Here is a 23835-nt window from a genome sequence, read left to right on the forward strand (position 1 = left end):
GTCCTTAACTGACTGCTTCAGTTTGACCAAACTAGTATCTATGTCTTGCTTCTCCTTCACTTCTGAAACTAAAGAGGATTCAGAACCACTCTGAACCCAAATATTCCCCTCAGCTGAATCAAGCAACCTAACACCCAATCTATCTAAATGATGCACTTCTCGAGATAACTCTTTTTTATCTTTCTTTACATGAGCAACACTGCCCATAGACAATCTATTAAGGGCATATTTCACTACATTGGCCTTGCCCGGATGATACAACATGCTTATATCATAATCTTTTGGTAACTCTAACCATCTCCTCTGATGAAGATTTAACTCCCTCTAAGAAAATAGATACTGCAAGCTTTTATGGTTCGTAAACACCTCGACATGAACACCATACAGATAGTGTCTCCAGATTTTCAAAGCAAAAACCACAACAGCTAATTCAAGATCATAGGTTGGGTAATTATTTTCATGCAGCTTCAACTGTCTAGAGGCATAGGCTATAACCTTACCTCCATGCATCAACACACAATCCAAACCAACTCTCGAGGCATCACAATACACCATAAAACCATTCATACCATCAGGCAAAGTCAACACAGGGGCTGAGGTGAGTCAAGTCCTTAACTCTTGAAAACTTTTCTCACAAGAATCTGACCAAAGGAACTTAACTTTCTTTTGGGTCAACCGGGCCATGGGGGACGCAATAGAAGAGAAACCTTCAACAAAACGGCTGTAGTAGCCCGCTAGACCTAAGAAACTTCTAATATCTGATGAAGACATAGGTCTAGGCCAATTTCTTATAGCTTCTGTTTTTTGGGGATCAACTCTAATGCCTTCACTGAAATAATATGATCGAGAAAGGCTACTGACCTTAGCCAAAATTCGCACTTTCTAAATTTGGCGAATAATTGATGATCTCTAAGAGTTTGCAAGACAATTATAAGATGATCCGCATGGTCATTCTCAGTACGGGAGTACACAAAGATATCATCTATGAACACTATGACAAACATATCAAGATACTGTCTGAACACTCAATTTATGAGGTCTATGGAAGCTACTGGAGCATTGGTTAGCCTGATAGACATAACTAGAAATTCAAAGTGACCATAGTGGGTTCGAAAGGCTGTCTTTGGAATATCACATTCCCTCACTTTAAGCTGATGATAGCCGAATCTAAGGTCCATCTTGGAGAAATAACTTACACCTTGTAATTGATCAAACAAGTCATCAATTCTAGGAAGAGGGTACTTATTGTTGACTGTGACCTTATTAAGCTGATGATAGTCAATGCACATATGTAAAGAACCATCTCTTTTCTGCACGAATAGGATGGGTGCGCCCCAACGAGAAATATTGGGCCTTATGAAACCTTTGTCTAGAAAATCTTTGAGTTGATCTTTCAACTTCTTAAGCTCTGCAGGTTCCATACGGCATGGAGGAATAGAAATAGGTTGTGTATCAGGAAGAAGGTCAATCTCAAATTCTATCTCTCTATCACGCGGTACCCCTGGGAGATCTTCTGGAAAGACATCAGAAACTTATTAACTATACTGACTGACTGAATGGTCGAAATTTCAGACTTAGTGTCCTTAACTCTAACTAGATGGTAGATACAACCTTGGATATTAACTTTCTAGCTTTGAGATAGGATATAAAGTGAATCTTGGGAGATACTAAACTTTTTTGGACCACTCAAAGACTAGCTCATTAGGAAAATGAAACTTAACCATACGGGTATGACAATCTATAGATGCATAACAAGAGTGAAGACAATCCATACCCAGAATTATATCGAAATCCCCCATCTCCAACTCTATCAAATTAGCAAATATGACTTTATGAAGGATAGTGACAGGACATTTTTCATACACTTGCTTAGCAACAACTGACTCACCTACTGGAGTAAAAACCAGAAAAGCCTCGGGAATCTTTACGGGACTCATTTCAAAATCCATAGCAACTAATGGGGTCACATAAGAGAAACTTGACCCAGGTTTCAACAGCACATAAACATCAAAGTGAAAGGCACGGAGCATACCAGTAACAACATCGGGAGAATCTTCCTGTTCCTAATAGGATGGTAAGGCATAGAATCTATTCTGGAGCTGTCCGCCAGCCGTATTGGATGAAGCACCCTGAGGAGGGGCTGGACGGGCTAAAGGAGCTGGTGCACTGGTAGTCTGAGTCTGAGGTTAAACATCTCTGCTCCCCTGCCTAGCATGTGGGCACTGTCTAAGTCTATGGCCTATCTTGCCACCACCAAAACAACCTCTCTGATAGGCTAAGCACTCACCGGGATGGTCCCTACCATACTTAGTACATGGAGGATAACGAGGTTTGTTACTTACACTATTCTGGGACCTGGACATAGAAGGCCTATTTTTTTATTCCTGCCTATTTCTAAGTGCTGGAGTACTAGCTGATGAAGGTGATGGCATAGATGAAGGATCCTGAAACTGGGGTCGGTTCCCTTCATGGGATTTAGTTTGTCCATGCTCAAACTGCTCTTATCTAGCCCTCTTATTTCCCCTTACTTTATCTCTCTCCCTTATCTTATATGTCTCAATCTGTTGAGCATGCATCATCAACCTGGATAGATCTATATCCCTATTGAGTATCGTAGTCCTACACTCTTTTAGCACCAAACCAGACACACCGGTTACTAACTTACTCATACTAGATCGGGTGTCAGCTACCAAGTCAGGAGCATACTTGGCTAACTGGTTGAACTTGAGGCAGTACTCCTTAACAGTTATGGAGCCCTATATCAAGTTCATAAACTCTTCTATCTTCACTTCCCTCATCTCTAACGATAAGAACTTGTCAAAGAATGCATCCTAGAACACCTGCTAAGTAATAGGGGAGACATTTTCCCCTTGATTCTTACTTCATGCAAAAACCCAGTCATAAGCAATGCCTTTCAGATGATAATATGCCAGCTCCACACTCTATTCCTCAGAAATGTGCATGACTTAGGTGATCATTCTCACCTTCTCAAGATATAATGTGGGTCCTCACCAGCCTTATACCCATAAAACTCTGGTAGATTCATCCGTATGAAATCACGGATCCTAGAAGTAGCTAAGTCACCTCCCTACTGATGTGAAACTGCGACCTAGTTATTGGCCTAGAAATTTGCAGTGACTGCTTGGGCTAACGCCTGAAAGGCCACCCAAAACTCAGCATGAGACACAGTCTTATTCAAGGGATCAACAGACTGAGTTTGCTCGTTATCATTCCTACGAGAATTAGCTCTTCGGGGAGGTATTTTTTGAAATAAGAGAGAATGAATTAATAGCTGAGGGAGACAATTATAAGTACGTTATATTCTGAATGAAAGAGATGATTTTTTCCTAAAATATCTTGTAGCCTCTTGCTCATAGATGTGGCACGCTACACACTATTGATTAAGACTCTACTTAACGTGGCTTGTCAGACTTCCTAGGACTCTTTAAACCTTAGGCTCTGATACCAGGTTTATAACGCCCCAAAATCTCATTCCGAGACGTCACACGGTGCTTAAGGCTACAAGTAGCCCTAAGCTAACCCTTTGAGCCTATTACTATTTCTGACACTTACTTTTAAGATGGATAAAGCAAAACAATAGCACTATTGTAACATATCTCAACTGAAATAACAAAAGAATACTGTCTGAATAGCAACATGCTGAAAAGTCTAAAATACCACTGATAGTCTAGTCTGACAAAGCCTCTACTACTCAAGAACTAGAGAGCCATTGGGACAGATCCCCAACTGACTCATACTCAACTAAAAAGAAATAACCCAACTACTATAAAGACTGAAATCAGGGGAAAACAAGTCCTCGAACCATGAGGACTCACCAACTATGGAGGTGTAGATCAAGGTACTCGGAGATCACTGGCACTATTGAGACTGAGCACCTGAACCTACATTATGAGACAATGCATCATACATACGTATATATGGATCAGTACTTTAAGGATATACTGAGTATATGGGGGTGTATGAGATACTTAAAATAATAATATCATCAATCTTTACAAAAATCATGCATGCTAATATAACTGACTCACATAGCTTGAATGATCTCAAAATGCATATCTCATAAATTATGACTAATGGAACACATAGTATAAATCTCATCTCAAGGAACATAATAAATCTCATCTCAAGGAACATACTTTACTTTAGAAACTGATTACTTACTCTTACTAATAGGGAAAATTACTTTCTTCTTGGGATAATTTTACTTTAAGAAACTACTCTGAAAAATCTTGCTATTAGGGAGGTTCTCCTAACCGACATACACGGTGCGAGCTACATGGAGTCCAACGTCTTGTCCTCCTAAGGAAGAAACCTCAAATTGGGGAGAGGCATCATACTCTTTCGAGGGAGCATAACCTCAACTCAGTGATCATTATGTCAGCCTTTAGCCCATAAATCTTAATCCTACGGTGGCACGTAGTTCTGGGGCATAAAACCATAGTAACTTACCCAACTCGGTGCTACATACTACTCCTTTTAGTTAGCTACGCTCATCTCATAGGAAATACACTTTTAAAATAATCTCATGGTTCATAAAGAACCCAACTATAAAATCTATAATCTCATTTAGTAAAGCGGATTTCAAAGCTACTATGACCGTCAAGGTTAAAGTTTTCTCAATAATCTCAAAATACTCAAATCATGGGTGCTTATAGCACAAAAGTTCTCAAAATCATAATCTCAAATAAGGCTTAATGGCCCATATATCAATCTCATGTTAAAACATCTCAAAATTCATACTTGATATCATAAATATTCATAAATCATCTCAAAATCTGAAAAATTTCAGCAATATGCATTATAACATCAACATACTCATATAATTCAATTTATAGAACATAGAAAATATCATAATCTCAAGAAATAATAACATAGACCATAAACCCATACTTTAATTTCATAAGAAAACATGTAAAATCATATATCTTTGTAATTAAAACTACTTTTGGGCACAAGGACGAAAGGAGTGTCCTTGTTCAAACCCCACATACCTTAGATTATGACTTGTAGATGAACAAGCTTGCTTGAGACTCTCTTTCATACTTTTGAGTGAGGGTTCTTGAAACTTTTGGATAGGGAACTTTGAATCTCAACTCAATTTACAGAATTTATGGTGGAATCTTGAAGTTCTTGGAGAAGGAATTGAGTTTTCTCTTGAGGGAGAAAACCCTAGGCCTTGATGTTTTGATAGATATGAAGTTATTTGCTTCGTTCTGAATATATCTAAGTGTTAAAAGGGTGGAAAAAGTCTAAAGGTCCTTTTAAATATGGCTTAAAAATACTGAACGGGATCTGTGGAGATCAGAGTGATGGTCCATTGCTAGTCTGACAGCCCGTCGGATCGTTTGTCGCACGTTGGTCAGAAAAAGGCCACACTACCTCATTACGATGGTCCGTCGCTAGCTTGACGGTCCATTGTCCTGGCCGTCGCATTTGGACCAGAAGAGGGAGTCACTGCCTTGGTTGTGACGGTTTGGGCGACGGTCCGTCAACCTGCCCGTCGCACCTAGGCGGTTCCGACAGCTTTTAGTAAAATGATCATAACTTCTCACCCCGATACCAGATTTGGACGTAATTGGTATTGTTGAAAAACTAATTCAATTTTACACATGATAAAAAGTTAAAATTAGGAAAACTTTATCTAATTTAAACACTACTCACTTTGAAAGTCATTTTTAAATATTTTAGAGACGAAAAAAGGCTTCACTTGACATGCTCTAAAGGCTTAGACTACGAGGGAACTTTACGGGGTCTTACAGTTGGGTTACCCAGATAATATGAAAGGTTGTAATTATGAGATATAGATTGATTGGAGAAAATATTAGGGAGAGGGATGGTGGTTCTCACCATTGCTTTGAATTAGGGTCAGTTATTGACGACGCTTGCTAAGTATGTGTGGCTTCGTACTCACCCTTTTTTTTTCTTATTTTTCTGCACCCCCTACAAGATTGGATCCGTTAGTAGAGGGTAGATAATATTCCATTAGAATTGACATTGCGGAGATTGAGGTAATGGTTGATGGATTTTGGAACATCTCGAATTCCTCTATTTATGTCTTATGTTTTCACTCATATATGTCATTTTAGACACTTATTATTATTAATTGAATCTGTATAAATACTTGTACTGATGACAATTAGATCCGATATGTATTCAAAACTTTTATCTCATATGTATATATATTTGAGATTCTTCTCTTTCTTCTATTTTTGTTGTTCTTTGGGTGGGTTAGACTTACTTTTTCGAAGGATTTGACAAGCATCATCACGTACCTATTTTAATTCACAATGGTATTGACAAGGTCTATATATTTTGGTGAAAACTAAAAGATGATACTTGCACAGTCTATATCTTTATTCCACTCTTGCTAAAAAGTCTAAAAGCAAGCTTCTAGTTCTTTCATTTATAATTTCCTCCATATATTATATTTTTGGATCCTTCAAGTCTTTGTGTCAATTATGCATCACCTTTCTCTAGTTTCTCTTTCATTTTGAAGAACTCTGATGCTAAAACAAATGTGAATTTACTATAATGCGAAAATAGTCAATAATATTTTCTAGTCGACTACATTATCCTAACCACAAATGATCCTCTCAATTCTACAATTTTGATTGTAATTTTTAACGGCAAGAAATCCTGCCTTTACATATATATCTTCCCCACCTTCGATCTTGTTCTAAAGGTTTAAGAATTTGACTATCTAACAAATTTTATCCTTTTTTTATTTTTATTGGTGTAATATTCCACAAATAATAATGACTACAGTTGAAAATAAAATTAACAAAAATGAAGAAAATGAGATGATATTCTTTTTGGCTGAGGCACGGATATCTCGCTCTCTTTAAGGAGATTCAAGTCCACTGCGGCATAATCTACACTGATCCAGCAGTATATCTCTTGACTTGTCCCCTTCAGGATACAACAATCCATCAATGATGTACAACTCAAGAAACTCCAGATTAGTTGAAGAGTCCAAAGCTCCACCATAAAAACACCTTCCTTCAACATATAAAACTCTTTTTTTTTTATAGTGAATATAGTTAAAGACTTAGACTATTATCTTTGTCTAAACTCTTGTAACTTCTAACACTTTATATGTTCATAAATTATCATGCAAATTACGATTTTAATTTTAATATTAAGATGCATAATAACACCAACATTTCCCCGTTTATTTTAATATTTAAATAAGAGAGTTCATCAATTTAGTTGAAGAGAGTCTATTGTGCATAATGAAGGTGTGCTCTGTATTGAACCTTCACTTAGTAAAATAATGAATTTTACTCCATAGTCAGTAGTAGTCTCAAACTTGAACTATGACTGATTAAGGAAAATAAAGTATTATTGCTTACACACAACAATGAAAGTGTGGACATAAGCTTTAATAGCCAGAACATTACGACCATGTGCTATCCCAATTTTTCATGAGCGTTTTTGAGAATAAACTTCATTCTCATAGGAAGCGGCCTACTTCCAAACTCACATAGGTGAAATCTGTTAAGGGTGGTCTTGTAATTTTGACACCCCACTCATATGAGATACAAAATTTAGACTCAACTTTCACAAATAATTACAGGAATAAAATGCACTCACATCATAGGAAGGATTAAATAATAGTGCATCCCACACCAACTCATCATATGATTCCTTCTTTCCGTTGAACCTGGTTATAGGATCTCTAGTTCCCAGGTTTAGTTTCCTCATATATGACTCATGATTTTTTATAGGCTTCCTTCCTCCCCCTTGATGCGTTTTAGACCCTTTATCTTGCCAGGGCCTTTATTAGTTCATCCGCAAGATTATCACAAAGTTAACACAATTAATATTGGTACACCTTTGATCAATATGATCTCACAGTATTGTCTTTTTCTCCTTATGGTCTGAATTTGCCATTATAAAAATGACTTATACTCTATCAATAAATTTTGGTGCTATCACAATAACTCCAAAACTATAGAAATTAATTTCACAAAATAAAGTGATAGATCAATTTATTTTTTCACTAGTTGAAACTAAAATAATTAGTTTAACCTCCACTATAGAGTTAACAAATAATAATTTGCTTTTTCATTTCACAAATAGCTCCAATTTTATTTTTTTTTTACATCAAAAATACTTTTAAGTACAGAAGGATTATTTTAATAACACAAGGCACAATTCTTTTTCAAGTAAATATACTCCATTTGCTTGTATAACCTGCTTAAGTACATTTACACAATTTCAGGCAAAGTGCAACTAGTCACATATCTCATATTTTATTAGGCTAGTAAAATTCTTTTTTTTCACACCACTTTTTACATATTTGAATCAAAAGAAGTTGCAAGACTCATACAATCAACAAAAATATATTTTACATTTTTTTTTCACCATAATGTGACTTATCAAGAAAAAGTTCATCACATGATTTAGGTATTTTTCATTCCAAGAATGAAATTTATCTCACTCAAATATTTAATATCAAATTGGCTATTCAATTTATCATTTATTTAATAACATGCATGTTAGAGCCAAAGACATCAATAAATATACAAATAGTAACATGTGAATATCTATTCTGTGGCTATGGTTGGACCACATGCACATTACAAGATATTTTTATATCTATTTCATTATATGTAATAATTGTCAAAATATTCTGTCAAAGTTTATATTTTCTCCATTTTATTTTATGAGTCAAGCATTTTCTTCGTCCCAAAAAAATTCTCAATTTTTCTTATTTGACAACTACTTTATGACGTTATTTTCATTTTATTCTTATTGTTTCCCACTTAATAAGAAAACATAATTAAAAAGCAAACATTAAAATGACTTTAAAAGAAATAATTTTGAATTTACTATTTATTTCTTAAATTTCGCACCCGGTCAAATGACGATACATAAAATAGAACGAAGAAATTATTTCACTAACACACGAATATCTATCCATGTGTCTATTATTTCCACCACATACACATTAAATTATATTTCTAGAATTGATAATGTTTCTAGAATTAAAAATTAATAAATTAAAATATCTTTTGTGATTGAATTTTTATTTTGCATACATGTCTATGCAAGACGATTGATATAAAACTTGCTAGAGTGCATAACATATAAGTATCCCATCCCACGTGAGTTAATGTCTTTTCATTTCATCTAGCTATGTACATAAGATATTGATTCTTTTTATTTGTGAAACAGTTTCTGACTCGCACAGTCACATTAAATTAATTTTAAGAATTGATGATTTTTCTAGAATTAAAAATTAATAAATTAATGACTCAAGTTTTTTAGAATTGACATTTCTAGAATAGAAGAGATGACTCAAATAAATAGGCAAAAGTATATTCATATTACTGAAAATTCTCTCTTCTCATCACATCAGTTTTCACTTCTCTCATATCTGTATGCAAGTTTCTCTACTTTCTTATTCATTTATTTTTTCGGACATTTATATATTCCTTCAACAAGAGATAATTTATATGTTTTTTTGTAAGTATGTGTTTTTTTTGATAAAATGTGTTATAAATGTATTTACATTATAATGAATGTCTATCAAGAATATAGATAAGATCTATCAAGATCTAGTTAATATCTATCGGGATTTGAAGTATCTGTCTTTTAGTTAGAAATTAGGAGTATTTTCCCCTATAAATAGAGAAGTTTTATTCATTGTATCCTCAATATGATGATATCTCATCCTAAAGAGAAATAAAGAATTACTCTCTCTTCTCTCTCTATTTATTCTTGTTCTTGTTTGTATTTTCTTGTTCTTGCTTTTATATTTCATAACACGTTATCAGCACGAAGCTGTAACAACTGAGTAATTAAGGTAAAGTCACCAATGTTTTTCGTCAGTTGCTTAACAAACGTGACGTATGTTTTTTTTTTTATAATTTTCTTATAATTTGGAAACAAATTCCAATCAATACTCTATAGTACAATTGATCAATTACCAATATTGACTTGGAATCATGAGTATTTAGTATTGAATGGTTGGCCATCACGTGGTAAATATTTTTAAAAAATAATGTTCTATTGTCATTACGTAGAAACGAAACATAATACAATTGGATTAAATAATGTCTACTGCCGTCACGTGATAAAAGATTATTTTTATTTTGAAATGCTTAAGGGAGAGTTTCATGGTAATTTGGTATAATATGAATTGATTAAGGATAAGACGGTGAATTCAAAGTCTCATCACATCAAAAGGATAAAACATTGGATCAAAGTTTTGATGCACCATGATAATAAGATATTGGGTTCAAGCCCAATCGATTTATGCCTAAGATGCTTTTACACGGATAAGACATTGAGTTTGAATCTCAATGCACCATGTTGATGATATAATGATGGATAAGGGAAAATAATGTGTTTTTGATGAAAAGTCATGAAATTTGTCCATTGAATATGCTCCATTCCATGAAGTGAATGTGGTATTAATATATGATAGGTCTGAAAAATGACAATTTACTCTTTCTTAAAGTGAATGTGGTAGCAATATATGATATACTTTGAAATATATGTATGCTTCGATTTGCTCCTGAAGTAGCAATATCATGAAAGAGGTTATAAGCTATCAAAATTTGATAGAGTTGAGGCACGATTATATTCTATTCCTGGAGAATGAGGATTTTGATTGTTTCAATACAAACGTGCACTTGATTGTGATGGTATCATAATTCATAACTGAATGAGGCGGAATAACTGAGAAGAGTTATTTTGAAATTGACTTCTAAAGTAGTAAATTTGAAATTTATTCATGTAATAGTAAATCAAAAATTTACTAAAGTAAAAGGTACATGTCATAACTTGACATGAACGATTGCGATATCTCAAAGATGTGCATATTGAACATATATTGAAGAATTAGAAACTTCTTCATTACTTTTAATGTTGCTTGTTCTCATGATAAGTTGGTTGGACCAACTAATATTGGGATTGAATCCCTTAAAATTGGAAAAGTATAAAAGATGATCACTTGTATGTGATATCTTGAAAGGATGCATCGATATAAGATGATCACTTGTATGTTTATTGTTAACCTGGAGTTTGACATTAATAAAGTTGCTTGCTCAATAAAATTGAGTTAAGAGCATAACTTTTAGATTGTGTAATCAGGACAATTTATCTTGATGATGATGGTTTGGCATTAAATGCGTTCGATAAATAGCTAAACCATTGCTAACGAGAACAAAGCATCATGTGTTGATTTGAAATATGATATGTTGCATACAATAACACTTGTATGTATTAGACCAATAAATTATGATTATTTCTTCCCTCTCAATCGGTTCAAGGTCAGGAACCAACTATTCTATCTAATAATTTTGATGTGCGGTATATGATTAATGAACATACCATGATGCACAAAGATAAATTCCTCAAAGAATATGAAGGATGTATGTTAGTTTTCCTAACATAAGGGAAAAATTCTAAGCAGCTATGAAGTATCTTTGGAATTATCATCAGATCCTGATTAAAAGGATAATTCAAGTCATATACCGAAAATATTTACTAACTCAAATTTAATCTCATATCTAAGCTACAAATGCTCCTATTTTTTAGCCATAAAGGATAAAATCTACGCATGCGTGAAGCGTGGTAGACCAATCGGTTCCAAATGAAATAGTCCTTGTAAATAATAAGGAGCAAATGATCATAATAAGAAGGCAATGTGCTCTTGAAGAGCTACGACTTAATACTTCATGAAACCTTATGAGAGGTTCAGGTACCTGAAAATAATGAAGTGATGAGATCTCAAAATGTTATGTCACATTGTGAACCGATATAAAATGATATATCATCAATGATATCTTTGATACAATATTGATGTAATAGTGTAAAAGATTATGAGGATATGAATTCTACGTTAATTAAGCATGTTAACGTAGAAACGTTTATGAAGTGACATGAAAAGATGTATCTTGATAAGCATAATACTTATTTGATTTGTCGTCCGGGCACTTGAAGATCTCACACATATTGATATTTTCACTTGACAAAAATCTATTTGAAAATCCCTAAAGGATTAAAATGTCTGAAGCATATAAAGTTTTTGGAAAACTTGCTTATTATCCTTAGGGATAAATTGATGGTTTGAATATTATTGAAACTCTTGGAGAGTGTTCAAAAATAATAGATTATTTGCTGAAATGAGAAATATGAAGTATCATATCTTAGTATAATTGATGCACAGCACTAATGTATCTTGTCAATGCTACAAGTCTTGATATAGCTTTTTCAGTCAATTTGTTAGCAAGACATATTTCTACTCCTATTAGGATACATAGAAATAGGATAAAAGACATGAACTTATTTTATTCTAAAGCTTACAGTCCCAATATTGTTGATTATGTTGATGCTGGGTATTTACTTAACCCGCATAAATTTTGATCTCAAACATGCAATGTGTTCACATGTGGGGACACTTCCATATCTTGGAGATATACAAAGCAGTCTATCTAGCCACTTCATTAAACTATGATGAGATAATAGCTATTCATGAAGCTAGCCGAGAATGCGTGTGGTTGAGGTCCATGATACATTTTATTCAAGAAAGATGTGGTTTGGACAATGTACCTGCAATTTTATACATAGATGATGCAACATACATAGCACATCTTAATGGAGGATTCATAAAAAGAGATAGAATGAAGCACACTTCATCAAAGTTTTTCTATAAACATGAGCTATAAAAGAATGGTGATATTAACGTGTAACAGATTCGTTCAAGTGACAATGTGGCTGATTAATTCACCAAGTCTCCTCCAATTTCAACTTTCAAGAAGATAGTGCACAAGATCGGGATGCAAAGGCTCAAGGATATTCTCATTAAGGGGAGTTAATACGCACTGTACTTTTTTCCCCTTTCAAGGTTTTGTCCCACTGAGTTTTCCTTGTAAGGTTTTTAATAAGGCAGCCTATATGCGTATTGTTAGAGATGTATACTCTTTTTCCTTCACTAGATTTATTTCCCCACTGGGTTTTTTCTCGTAAGGTTTTAATGAGGCATTTTATCTATCAATTAGACATTCAAGGGGGAGTGTTATAAATGTATTTAAATTATAGTGCATGTCTATCAAGAATATAGATAAGATCTGTTAAGATCTAATGAGATCTATCAAGATATAGTTGATATCTATCAGGATTTGAAGTATCTGTCTTTTAGTCAGAAACTAGGAGTATTTTTCCCTATAAATAGAGGGGTTTTGCTCATTGTATCCTCAACCTGATGATATCTCATCCTAAAGAGAAATAAAGAATCACTCTCTCTTCTCTCTATATTTATTCTTGTTCTTGCTTTTATATTTCATAACAAAATGAATAATTTTTATTTAATTTCAGCATGTATTTTTATAAAAAAAATTCTGTATTGTGTGTTTTGCTTTTGAAACTGTCAGATTTAATTCTTCGTATGACATAAGATAAATATGCCCCTTAAGCAAATAAAAAGTTGCTTTAGGGATAAACAACTCCTTGATAATTGAATTCATTCATTTCTTATGATCATCATAGTGTTTGTGTTTTGCTCATCATTATCGAATGATACAATTTTAATTGTTTTGGTGAAAATTGTTTTGATTTTCTATATTTTTGCTATATTTTTGTAAAACGCTGATAATGATACATCCTAAGACTTGTTTCTCAAAATATTCGCAGTGACTGCCTAAGTGTTTTTGCGTTCGCCGGGCTTGAGATTAATATGATGCTTTTTTCCTCTTTGATCTGAGGCTTTTTAACTAAATTTATTTTTAAGCTATGTTAAATTTTTTAAAAGAAAAATTATTTCAATTATACCAAGTTTAGATCTGCTCATCTTTTAAAAGATTAAAATATTACAATGATACCTAATTTTAAGATCTGCTTATTTTTTCTTTACAATATTTCGAATATTTAGTTTAAAATTAATTTAATATATATGTCTTGAACTGTCTGCTTTGCATTTTCATCTCTTCGATGATAGCTATCTATACGCCCGTGTCAATATTTGACTATGTGGTATTACAATTTACTTAATTAAATTTTTTTCTTCATAATTTCTTTATAATATATAAAACATGAAATGCTTATTTTTTTCTCTGTTAATGAGTGTCTCTTATATTTTTTTAAAGTCACATGCCTTGCATAAATATAATTATTACTTGGTATGGATGTGTAAAGAACTTTTACTTTTTTTTTTTTTTTGCAAGAATTCATAAAATATTTGGACCAAAAAAAATATTGTGTAGTAGAAATTTTAAAACTGATCAAACTTTTAAAAAAATAAATGCCTAAATTCTAGAAGACGTGAATTATACAAACTGATGTCATTTGAGGAAAAAAGAGGCCCTTTTGGCACATCAACAAGCAAGAAGAGTAGAGTTGAAAAGGCAACGATTGTCTGAAAGTTCAACGAACAATGATTCGACTTATGTATCATCTTTCAGTTCTATTAATGTTTTCGTTGAACAAAGATATCTTTTTAAAAATGAATCAACACTTCCATCAGCAGCAGGTAGAGATAAATAGGGTCATTAGTAATTATTACATAAAAGTTATTTAATAATTTTATTAATAACAATATTATATACTGAAATTATTATGTCCTCCTTTTGGATTTCTCAATTGCAGGGCATGGTTACATAGAACCTAGCTGCTCAACTATTATGCTATTAGAAATAAGTTATATTAAATTAAAAGATGCTTCAAAATGTCAATTCTGTAATGCAAAAAGATTTGCCTCATATGAAATTCTTATAGAATTGAAAAAAAAAACTTTATCTAGAAAATACTGAGGAATCAAAATATTTTCGAACTTATATTAGAACATACAATAACATATTTACATTAACCTTTATTGAGGTATCTTATGGCAAAGAGTTAACAAAAAGAAATAAAGGTATTTATACTTTGCGGGTTCAAGGATCAATGTATCATTTCATTAATGACCTGATTCCTTCAGATCAAAAAGGACAAAATTTACAGTTATATTACTTTGATAGTAAAAATTAAGTAAGAAATCAAATGACATATTCAAATAAATTACATGAGTGTATCGTTAGAAATTTGATAGACATATTAAAAAATAATTCATACTCAATATTTTTAAAATCTTTGATTGATGTTCCACAATGATCTGATTTTTATATTGCACTTAAGTGTGATTTTTATTTAGATCAACAAATATATAACTTACCGATTGTAACAGAATTTGCAGGTATATGGGTTGAACAAGATATTAATAATTTTATTTTTATGCTACATTGTAACGCCCCGAAAATGGGCCCGAGGCGTCACACGGTGCTTAAGGCTACTAGTATCCCTAAGCTAACCCTTTTAGCCATTTTTCTACCATTCAACACTTATAATCAAAGTCATCATAATCAAAACATCTAAACATCCTCCATAATATCATACTGCAATACGAATAAAATACGGAAAGTAACAAAATACGACATCTCTGACAAATCTGATCAATCTATCCATCTAGTCTGACAAGCCTCTACTAAACTGTATATCCATGAGCCATTGGAACAAACCCCAACTGACCCAAACTCAGAAAATAAACTGAACGACTCAAAGTAAATGAGGAAATCTGAATAACTGGTCCTTGGACCATGAGGACTCACCACTGCAGAGGATGTAGATCAACGTGCTCGAATAATCACAGTCAAACCTGGGAATGAGCACCTGAACCTACATTATAGGGAAAATGTAGCCCACATGTGAACATGTAGGTCAGTACCATGGAACATGTACCGAGTACATGGGGTGCATGAAATAAACATATTTATATGCATATATATATATATATATATATATATATATATATTTAACAATCATGTCATAAGTTTTTCTTTCCAAATCATGCAGGACATTTGTAAATGGCTCATAAAGCTTGAAAGAAATCAAAAATTTGAAATCATACACAATGAATGGTAAAACATGCCAATCTGGATATCATGAGCTATTACACTTAATACAAATATCAAGATTCTTTTCTTATTCTCTCATCAAGAAATCTTAGTGAAATCTGGAATATTGAATACATCATAAATCTGCATTTCAAATCTCTTTTAAATCAGTAAAATCAATCTAAGAATGAGGGACGACTCTTTGGGAGGTTCTTCTAACCGATATGTACACTATGTGAGCACCCATGATGTCTCACGACTTTCCCCCGTAAGGTTAGGGCTGTCCTACCCTTGCCATCGGTGTAGAACAATCTCATCTCAGTGATCATTATCTCAATTTTCCACATATAGTGGAAGTCAATGTCTCAACCTACGGTGGCACGTAGTTCTGGGGTATGAAACCGTAGTAACATACCCAACTCGGTGCTAATACTACTCCCAATACTATGCTAAAAAATCTCAAAAAAAAATCCACTTTAAGGGTAATCTCATATTTCTTAAGTTAAATAAATGATAAAATTTGTAACTCATTTCATAAAGTGGATTTTAACTCTGTTGTGACCAAAAGGTCAAATCTTTCTATACTTCATCAAAATAGTCTAAACATGGGTGCATGTAGCACATAAATTCTCAAAACAACAATCTCAATGTGGGTTAGTGACCCTTATAGCGATACTTAATCAAAACATTTCAACATTTATGCTTTATATCACAAGCATGCATAATTTATACGGAAATCTGAAAAATTTCAGCCTTTAATCATAACAGTAATCTCAAACTCATGGAGTTTATTTTCTAAACATTCAAAATAATCATAGTATCTTGAACAACAACATATGATAAGATTTATCACTTCAAATTCATGATAAAACATGTAAAAATCATGTATCTTTGTAAAATAATGCAAACTTTGGGCACAAGAACGAAAGGGTATTCTTGTTCATAACCCCATATACCTTTATGGTAACGGATTCGTTGAAAGTTTGGACCCTCAATGTTGATTGTGTAACCCTAGTTGTTTTTCTCCTTTAGTGCTCTTGGATGATGAACTTAGAATGATAATAGGTTTATGATGTGTTTAGAATCTATTAAATTCGTAAGGTTAAGTTTAGGGGTGTGTAAGGAGTGCCAAAAGACTTAATTGCCCTCAAAATAATCCAAAAACGGAGTGTTTAAGTCACTTGAAACCATAAGATATGCGCCGCATATGATATCGCATATATTTACATAGGCGCCGCATATGATATCGCCTATATTTACATAGGCGTCGCATATGATATCGTCTATATTTACATAGGCGCCGCATATGCTATCACATATGCTTTCCAGTGGCCATGTGCGATTGGTTAGGCGATGCACTCTACTTCGCAAGCCATAACTCCTAGCTCGGGTGTCGGATTTTGGTGAAATTGGTATCGTTGGAAAGCTAATTCGATTCTCTATAATTTTGTGGGTAGAAATATGCAGAAATACCACATATATATCAAGTTATGCTCATTCAAAGATGACCCTTGCAAATTCAAACACTAAAACTTGATGGATTTCGAAACTCTTAGCTTGTACTACCTTAAGTGACTCATATAACCACACTTAACACATCATAAGCTCTCTTATAACTAGGGTACTCTTGGTAATTTAGGTGTCCAAATATGGCTTACAAAATTGGGGTTTTCACATATATCAACAACGGTTCGTTTTCTAGCTTAGGAAAGTGCGGGACATTACATACATATTCGAATATATACAAAAAATAATAAAAGTCAGTTGGTAATTATTATCATTATGATTGTTATGATCCATTACAATATCCTTTATTATTTTCATATGGTCAAAATGATTGACATTGAGATATTAAAAAAAATTAAACACTCTTCTAACACATCTACATGCATATATTGTGAGCAAAAACAACTATCAAATACAATGAATATGTCTTCAATTGATGGATTTCTTAATATGAAAGCTGAAGTAATGCAAAAAAGAAAAATAAAAAAGAGACTCTATTTCTTGTCGTAAATATTATTGTTACAAACTACAAATAAGAGATGATGTAAATGTAATCTTACATTCAGGAAAATTATTCAAAAATTACATAGTAGATGAGTGGATAAAAATTAAAAGTCAAAGATTATACTTTGCTTCTTTTAATCAAGATTTATTTAGAGTAGATATATTAGAAGGAGTCTTAGTTATTTTAAGACGTGGAGAAAGAGAAGCGTCAAAAATAGAAAAACAACGTATACTTCCTCTAAACTTTACAGGAGGTCCAAGGAACATATGCAGGCGATATATGAATGCTATTGCATTAGTACACCATTTTAAAAAATATGATATATTTTTTATTATGACATGTAATCCTTTTTGACCTAAAATAGAAGCAAATCTTTTGCCAAATGATAAAGCACAATATAGACCTAATCTGATTGTCGTACCCTATTTTTACCTGAGTTTAAAATGAGCACGACGTTATGGACTCTAAAAGAATGAAAATTTACACAGAGTCGCCACCTAATTTTTAAGAAAAATAAGGAAACCTATTGAGGTATTAACATGCGATTAATGTTTTTAGTCTGTGAAAAACCAATTGAGATTCTAGGTAAGGGTTCAAGTTATTCCGAAGGAAAAGGGTTAGGCATCCTTCAGAATCCACAAGTGTGGTACCCGGCTAGACTAAATTATTCAAAGAGGGAGGAGGTATAAAAAATAATGTGAAAGTGTATGTATTAAATATAAAATAATATAAATGTTTAAAATTATGTAAAGATGTACGTATATTAAATATATAAATAAAACATGTTATTATAAAAAATGTAAAAGATATGTATAAAAATACATGTGAAAAGAAAAGTATTTTATGTTGTGTGAAAGAAAGTATATCTTGATATATCATGAAGAGAAACAGAAAAATAATTTTCTTTATTTGATTAAAGTTTATAAAAAAGTAAAGATTTACTTTAACAAAAAGATCACAATGTTTAAGATGTCAAAGTATGCAAATTAATTTGATTAATTTAATTTATTAGTGTAAACATTAACAACCTAAGTTTGCATAAACGCGAGGTGAAGTTGTATAAAGAAAATTCCGGCCAACACCCCAAAAATAAAGTTTTCACTATAATAACATTTGTACAAATATAAAAATACAATACAAAATTAAAAGGGCCTCTTTGAATGCAACTCTCGACGAGTAATCCAAATAACCTGTATAAACACTTGTAAAAATGTTAGTAACGAATAAATAATAATCAAAATAAATTGAACAAGTATGTGTGTATATAAATATTTAAAAAGATATTTTTTTGTTAAAAAGTGGGCTCAGATAAAGTCATGACTGTGAAATGGTTGCTCAATTAATTGACCGTCCTAAATCGTTTTGCTATGAAGTGGTTGCTCAATTAATTGGCCGTCCTAAATCGTCTTATCAAAATCTGAATTGTAAGATCTTGTATTGTTATAAAGTTTCATCATTGCCCAAAAAATTTATTTTATTACATATTTGTACACGTAAAGTTTGTCTTTTATTTACGAAGGCCTCAAATTAATAATAATTTTTCATTCGTCATTGTATTGATACTTGATATGAATAAATAAACTTGAGAAAAATAAAGTCTGTCTTTGTAATGGGGTGGCCTCAAGTATCCGGTGGAGAGATAATGTCATTGGCCAAGCATTTAATTTTGATGTAAATAAGTAAACTTTGAGAAATAAAAATCCATCTTTTGTCACGAGGTGACCTCAAGTATCCGACAGAGAGATAATGCATTGGCCAAGCATTTATTTTGATATAAAATAGTAATCTTTTGAAATAAAATCCGTCATTTGTAATGGAGTGGCCTCAAGTATCCGATGGATAGATATTTTCATCGGCCAAATAATTAATGGTATTTAATAACAATGAAAAATGATGAAAAATTAACAAAGCCACTGAACGCATATCAAAATCATACATAGCAATTCAAATGATTATCAATGATTAAAATAATAAAATAACAAAAAGGTCAAAGTTAATGAATAAAAATGATGTAGCCATGACAAAGTAATTGAAAATAACAAAAATAGAGTAAAATTCCTAATTGCATAATAGAGTAATGTAATAAAATAGAAATAATAGTTCAAACATAATTGAAAAATGTGAACATTCACTGAGAAGTGACAATAACCATCATTAAGCATCCATAAACAAAGAAATACGAAAATAAATTCACATAAAATATCAATCAACAAAACCCTTAAAAAATATAACGAAGATTGATGGAAATGGATAAAGGAAAGAAAGTCACTGGGACACAAAATTTCGGCCATGAATAGTAAGAAAATATGAATAGCAACAACAACACTTGAGAAATATATATATATATATATATATATATATATATATATATATATATATAAAATCCCTAGTAAAAATGGTGGAATTTCATCAAAATAGTGAGAAAAATTTATTTTATGTGTATATGTGTGTTTTTTGTGTGTTTGAGAGAGAAAAAGGAGAAAAAATTCGTGTGTATTAATTTATTCTTGAGAAAGGGGAGAAAGAAGAATATAATGTGTGTGTGATTAAAAAATGTGCATATGCATTTGCGTATTTTTGGGAGAGAAAATGAAAAATAAGAAAAGATTTTTTCTTGTGTTTTTTTGTGTATGTATTTGAGAGAGAGAAAAAATATGTGTGGGTGTATGAAAATGTGTGTAGAGAGAAAAAATGAATAAAATTGTCTTCCATCCTTGCATATTTATAATAAAATTGGGCACTCCTATTATCCAATGGATAAAGGGGTGCCCCCTCTTTTTATAATAGCACATCCTTTAGTTCTTAAGATATTGACCAAAGGATGTTCATCCTTTTGACCAATGGATAGAGTTATTGTCCAAAGAGTAGTATCATTGAGTGGTCATTGTCAGATGTGACAAGAAAACACTGAGTGGTCATTATCGGACGTGACAAGACATTATTGTGTAGTCATTGTCGGATGTGATAAGACATCAAATTATTATGCTGCACAAAAATAATTGATCCGACTCAGCGTTTGCGGACTGTAAAATATAGATGTTGAATGAAAAAATGTAAAGAATATTAAAATTATTAAAATATAATTAATTTAAAAATACTATAATATATATATATATATATATATAGATATAAAACTTCATGTCGTGCACGTGTGTGGGTGATTGTAAAATGTTAAGAACGATAATGAATTGATAAAAATTCTAAAATTAGAAAAATTATTAATAAATTATACAAAAATAAAAATATGACAAAAAATTGATCAAAATCCTAAAGAAAGGATAATTATCAATAATTTATCAAACAATTGTAAAAAGATGTGAAAATTATGCTTCGTGCCCTTTAACGAACAAAAAGCCTGAAGACGTTAATTTTAGGCACGAAGAGCAAAACTTGGGTGTCAACACTGATTAGTCAAGTGTTTAGAGTAAAGTTAGAAGAATTAAAAAATGATATACTTAAAAGACATATATTTGAAAAAGTAACAAATTTATGTATACAATGAAATTTCAAAAAAGAGGACTTTCACATGCTCATTTTTGACAAAATGGCTCGATGGACCCTTGTACTATTTCCGCTTTGTAATGTGGATACTCCTACCTACATGTTTGTCATCTGAAACCTTGAACCCATTAAAACGCAATATTTTAAATACTTTGACTGTTGACCAAACCTATGTGGCATTAAAATTGCTGAGTAGAACGAAACACATGTAGGTACGAGCCTGAAGTGTGAGTGAGGGTCATTTTTTGATCAATTTTTATATTAATTTTTTTAAAAAATAAGTCTTCACCCCCCCTCCCGCGCGGCCCCTGTCCCAAAGCTGTCATGACCATTAGAGCCCCCAACACCACCACCATTAACACACATATATGCACAAAAGCAAATCCACCATCACTGCACAACTTCCCCAACTCCACCATTTTTATCTTCTCCATAAAGCACAAAACACACTCTTCCACATACACACACAGATTGCGAGATAGGTAATAAGAGAAAATAAAAAGAAAAAAAAAATAAGAGAACAACCTTATCATCAAACACCATGAATGCAACAACGTCATCACCGTAACCCATCATCACTATCCTCATTTTCAACCCCTGTTTTCACCCTCATTGAACAACCCAACAGACAAGCTCCATTACCCCAACAAAACCAACAACAACAACCTAACTCCAGCACAAAACTTCCTCCCGAATTGAACCCTCAAATGCCCAATTTTTATTTTTTTTATTTGTTGAACAGTAAATAAATTTTTGTATTAAATTGATAGAAATTGTAATAAGAGAGAAAATGTACTGGAGTTAGAAATTGATAGCAATAAGAGAGAAAATTAATGGAGTTAGAAACTAAAAGTGCTGGAGTTAGAAATTGATAGAAATTGTATTAAATTGATAGAAATTGTAATACAGAAATAATTTTCATTTTAAACACTTTATCCATAATTGAAAAGAAAAAATTAATTTGTTTCTCAAATTTAAACAAAGCCAACACATAATTTCTATCAAAGAAGAAGAAGAGGAGGGAGAAGAAAAGAAAAGGAAGAAGAAGAAATAGAGAAAGAAGAACAAAAAGAAAGAAAAGGGGGAAGAGAGAGGAACAAGAGGAGGGGTTTTATTTATTTATTTATTTTAATATTTAATATTTAATATTTTTTATACTTAAAAATGAGGTGGAAGATGACATGGTAGATGACGTGGGGCGGGTGTGTTACACTCACCAAAAAAGTATTTAAAATATTACTTTTTAATGGGTTTAAGGGTCCAGATGACAAACATATAAGTAGGAGTATCCACATTACAAAACAGACATATTGCAAGGGTCCATAGAGCCATTTTGCCCTCATTTTTTTTATTATACTTGATGAGAATTACAAATTAATAACTCCCAAAACATATGATCGATTTGTGTGTCTGAGTTGCCTAATGAGAAAATAAATTCCTATCTATACTTTCTTGTTACACCATACATAATGCATGGTTCATGTGGTAGTTTGAATCCAACAAATTCTTATATGAAGGAAAAAGGTTATTATAAGTATAAGTATCCCAAAAATTTTGCATAACAAATAACTAAAGAAAAAAATTCATATCCAATATATAGAAGATGAAATACAAAAAAAATGTGAAAACTAGAGGACACTTTCTTGATAATAAATGAGTTATTCCTTATAATTCATTTTTACTCTGTAAATTCAATTGTCATATGAATGTAGAGATTTGTTCATACATTAAAATTGTGAAGTACATTTGCAAGGGACATGATAAAATAGCATTTCATATACATTCTAATGATACGAACATAGAGATAGATGAAATGAAAAAATATCAAACAACTAGGTAGGTATCACCACCTGAGGCTGCATGAAAAATATTTGTTTTCTCTGTTAGTGAAATAAATCCAACTGTACATCATCTTCAACTGCATATTAAAGGGAAATAATTAGTGTCATTTAAAAGTATAGATAATATTAAAAGAAATATTGATAATCCCATGAATAAAAGGATAATGTTAACGGAGTTTTTTATATGATTAAATTAAACGAAGATGCTATGTACTTGAATTTTTTATACCATGAATTTTCAGAACACTTTATATGATCAACATTAGATAAAATGTGGACACGTCGTAAACAAGGTCATATTATTGGTCACGTTGTGACATGTCATCCAACCAAAGAAAAAAGATACTATCTTCAGCTACTATTAATGAATGTAAGAGGACCAAAATCATATGATGATTTACGAACTATAAACGAAGTATATTATAACACATTTAGAGAAGCAACAGAAAAAAGAGAACTATTATTTTATGATAATAATTAATAGAATGCATGTCTGAATCTTCAAGTTATCAAATGTCATCCAGTTTAAAGCAATTATCTGCTATGTTGTTGATCTATTGTAATACAAGTAATCCAAGAGAAT

General features: G+C 32.1%; 1 non-coding gene and 1 pseudogene across 1 annotated transcript; both read left to right on the forward strand.

The window, feature by feature from the left end:
• The window catches only part of LOC124885793, a 66919-nt pseudogene that overhangs the window by 16793 nt on the left and 26291 nt on the right, over positions 1 to 23835 (forward strand).
• LOC124886317 lies at positions 13460 to 13559 on the forward strand. Its single transcript, XR_007043403.1, has one exon. It is a non-coding gene; the product is annotated as a small nucleolar RNA snoR99 (small nucleolar RNA).

The sequence above is a fragment of the Capsicum annuum genome, chromosome 7 (genome assembly GCF_002878395.1).
Source record: "Capsicum annuum cultivar UCD-10X-F1 chromosome 7, UCD10Xv1.1, whole genome shotgun sequence".
Classification (NCBI taxonomy): domain Eukaryota; kingdom Viridiplantae; phylum Streptophyta; class Magnoliopsida; order Solanales; family Solanaceae; genus Capsicum; species Capsicum annuum.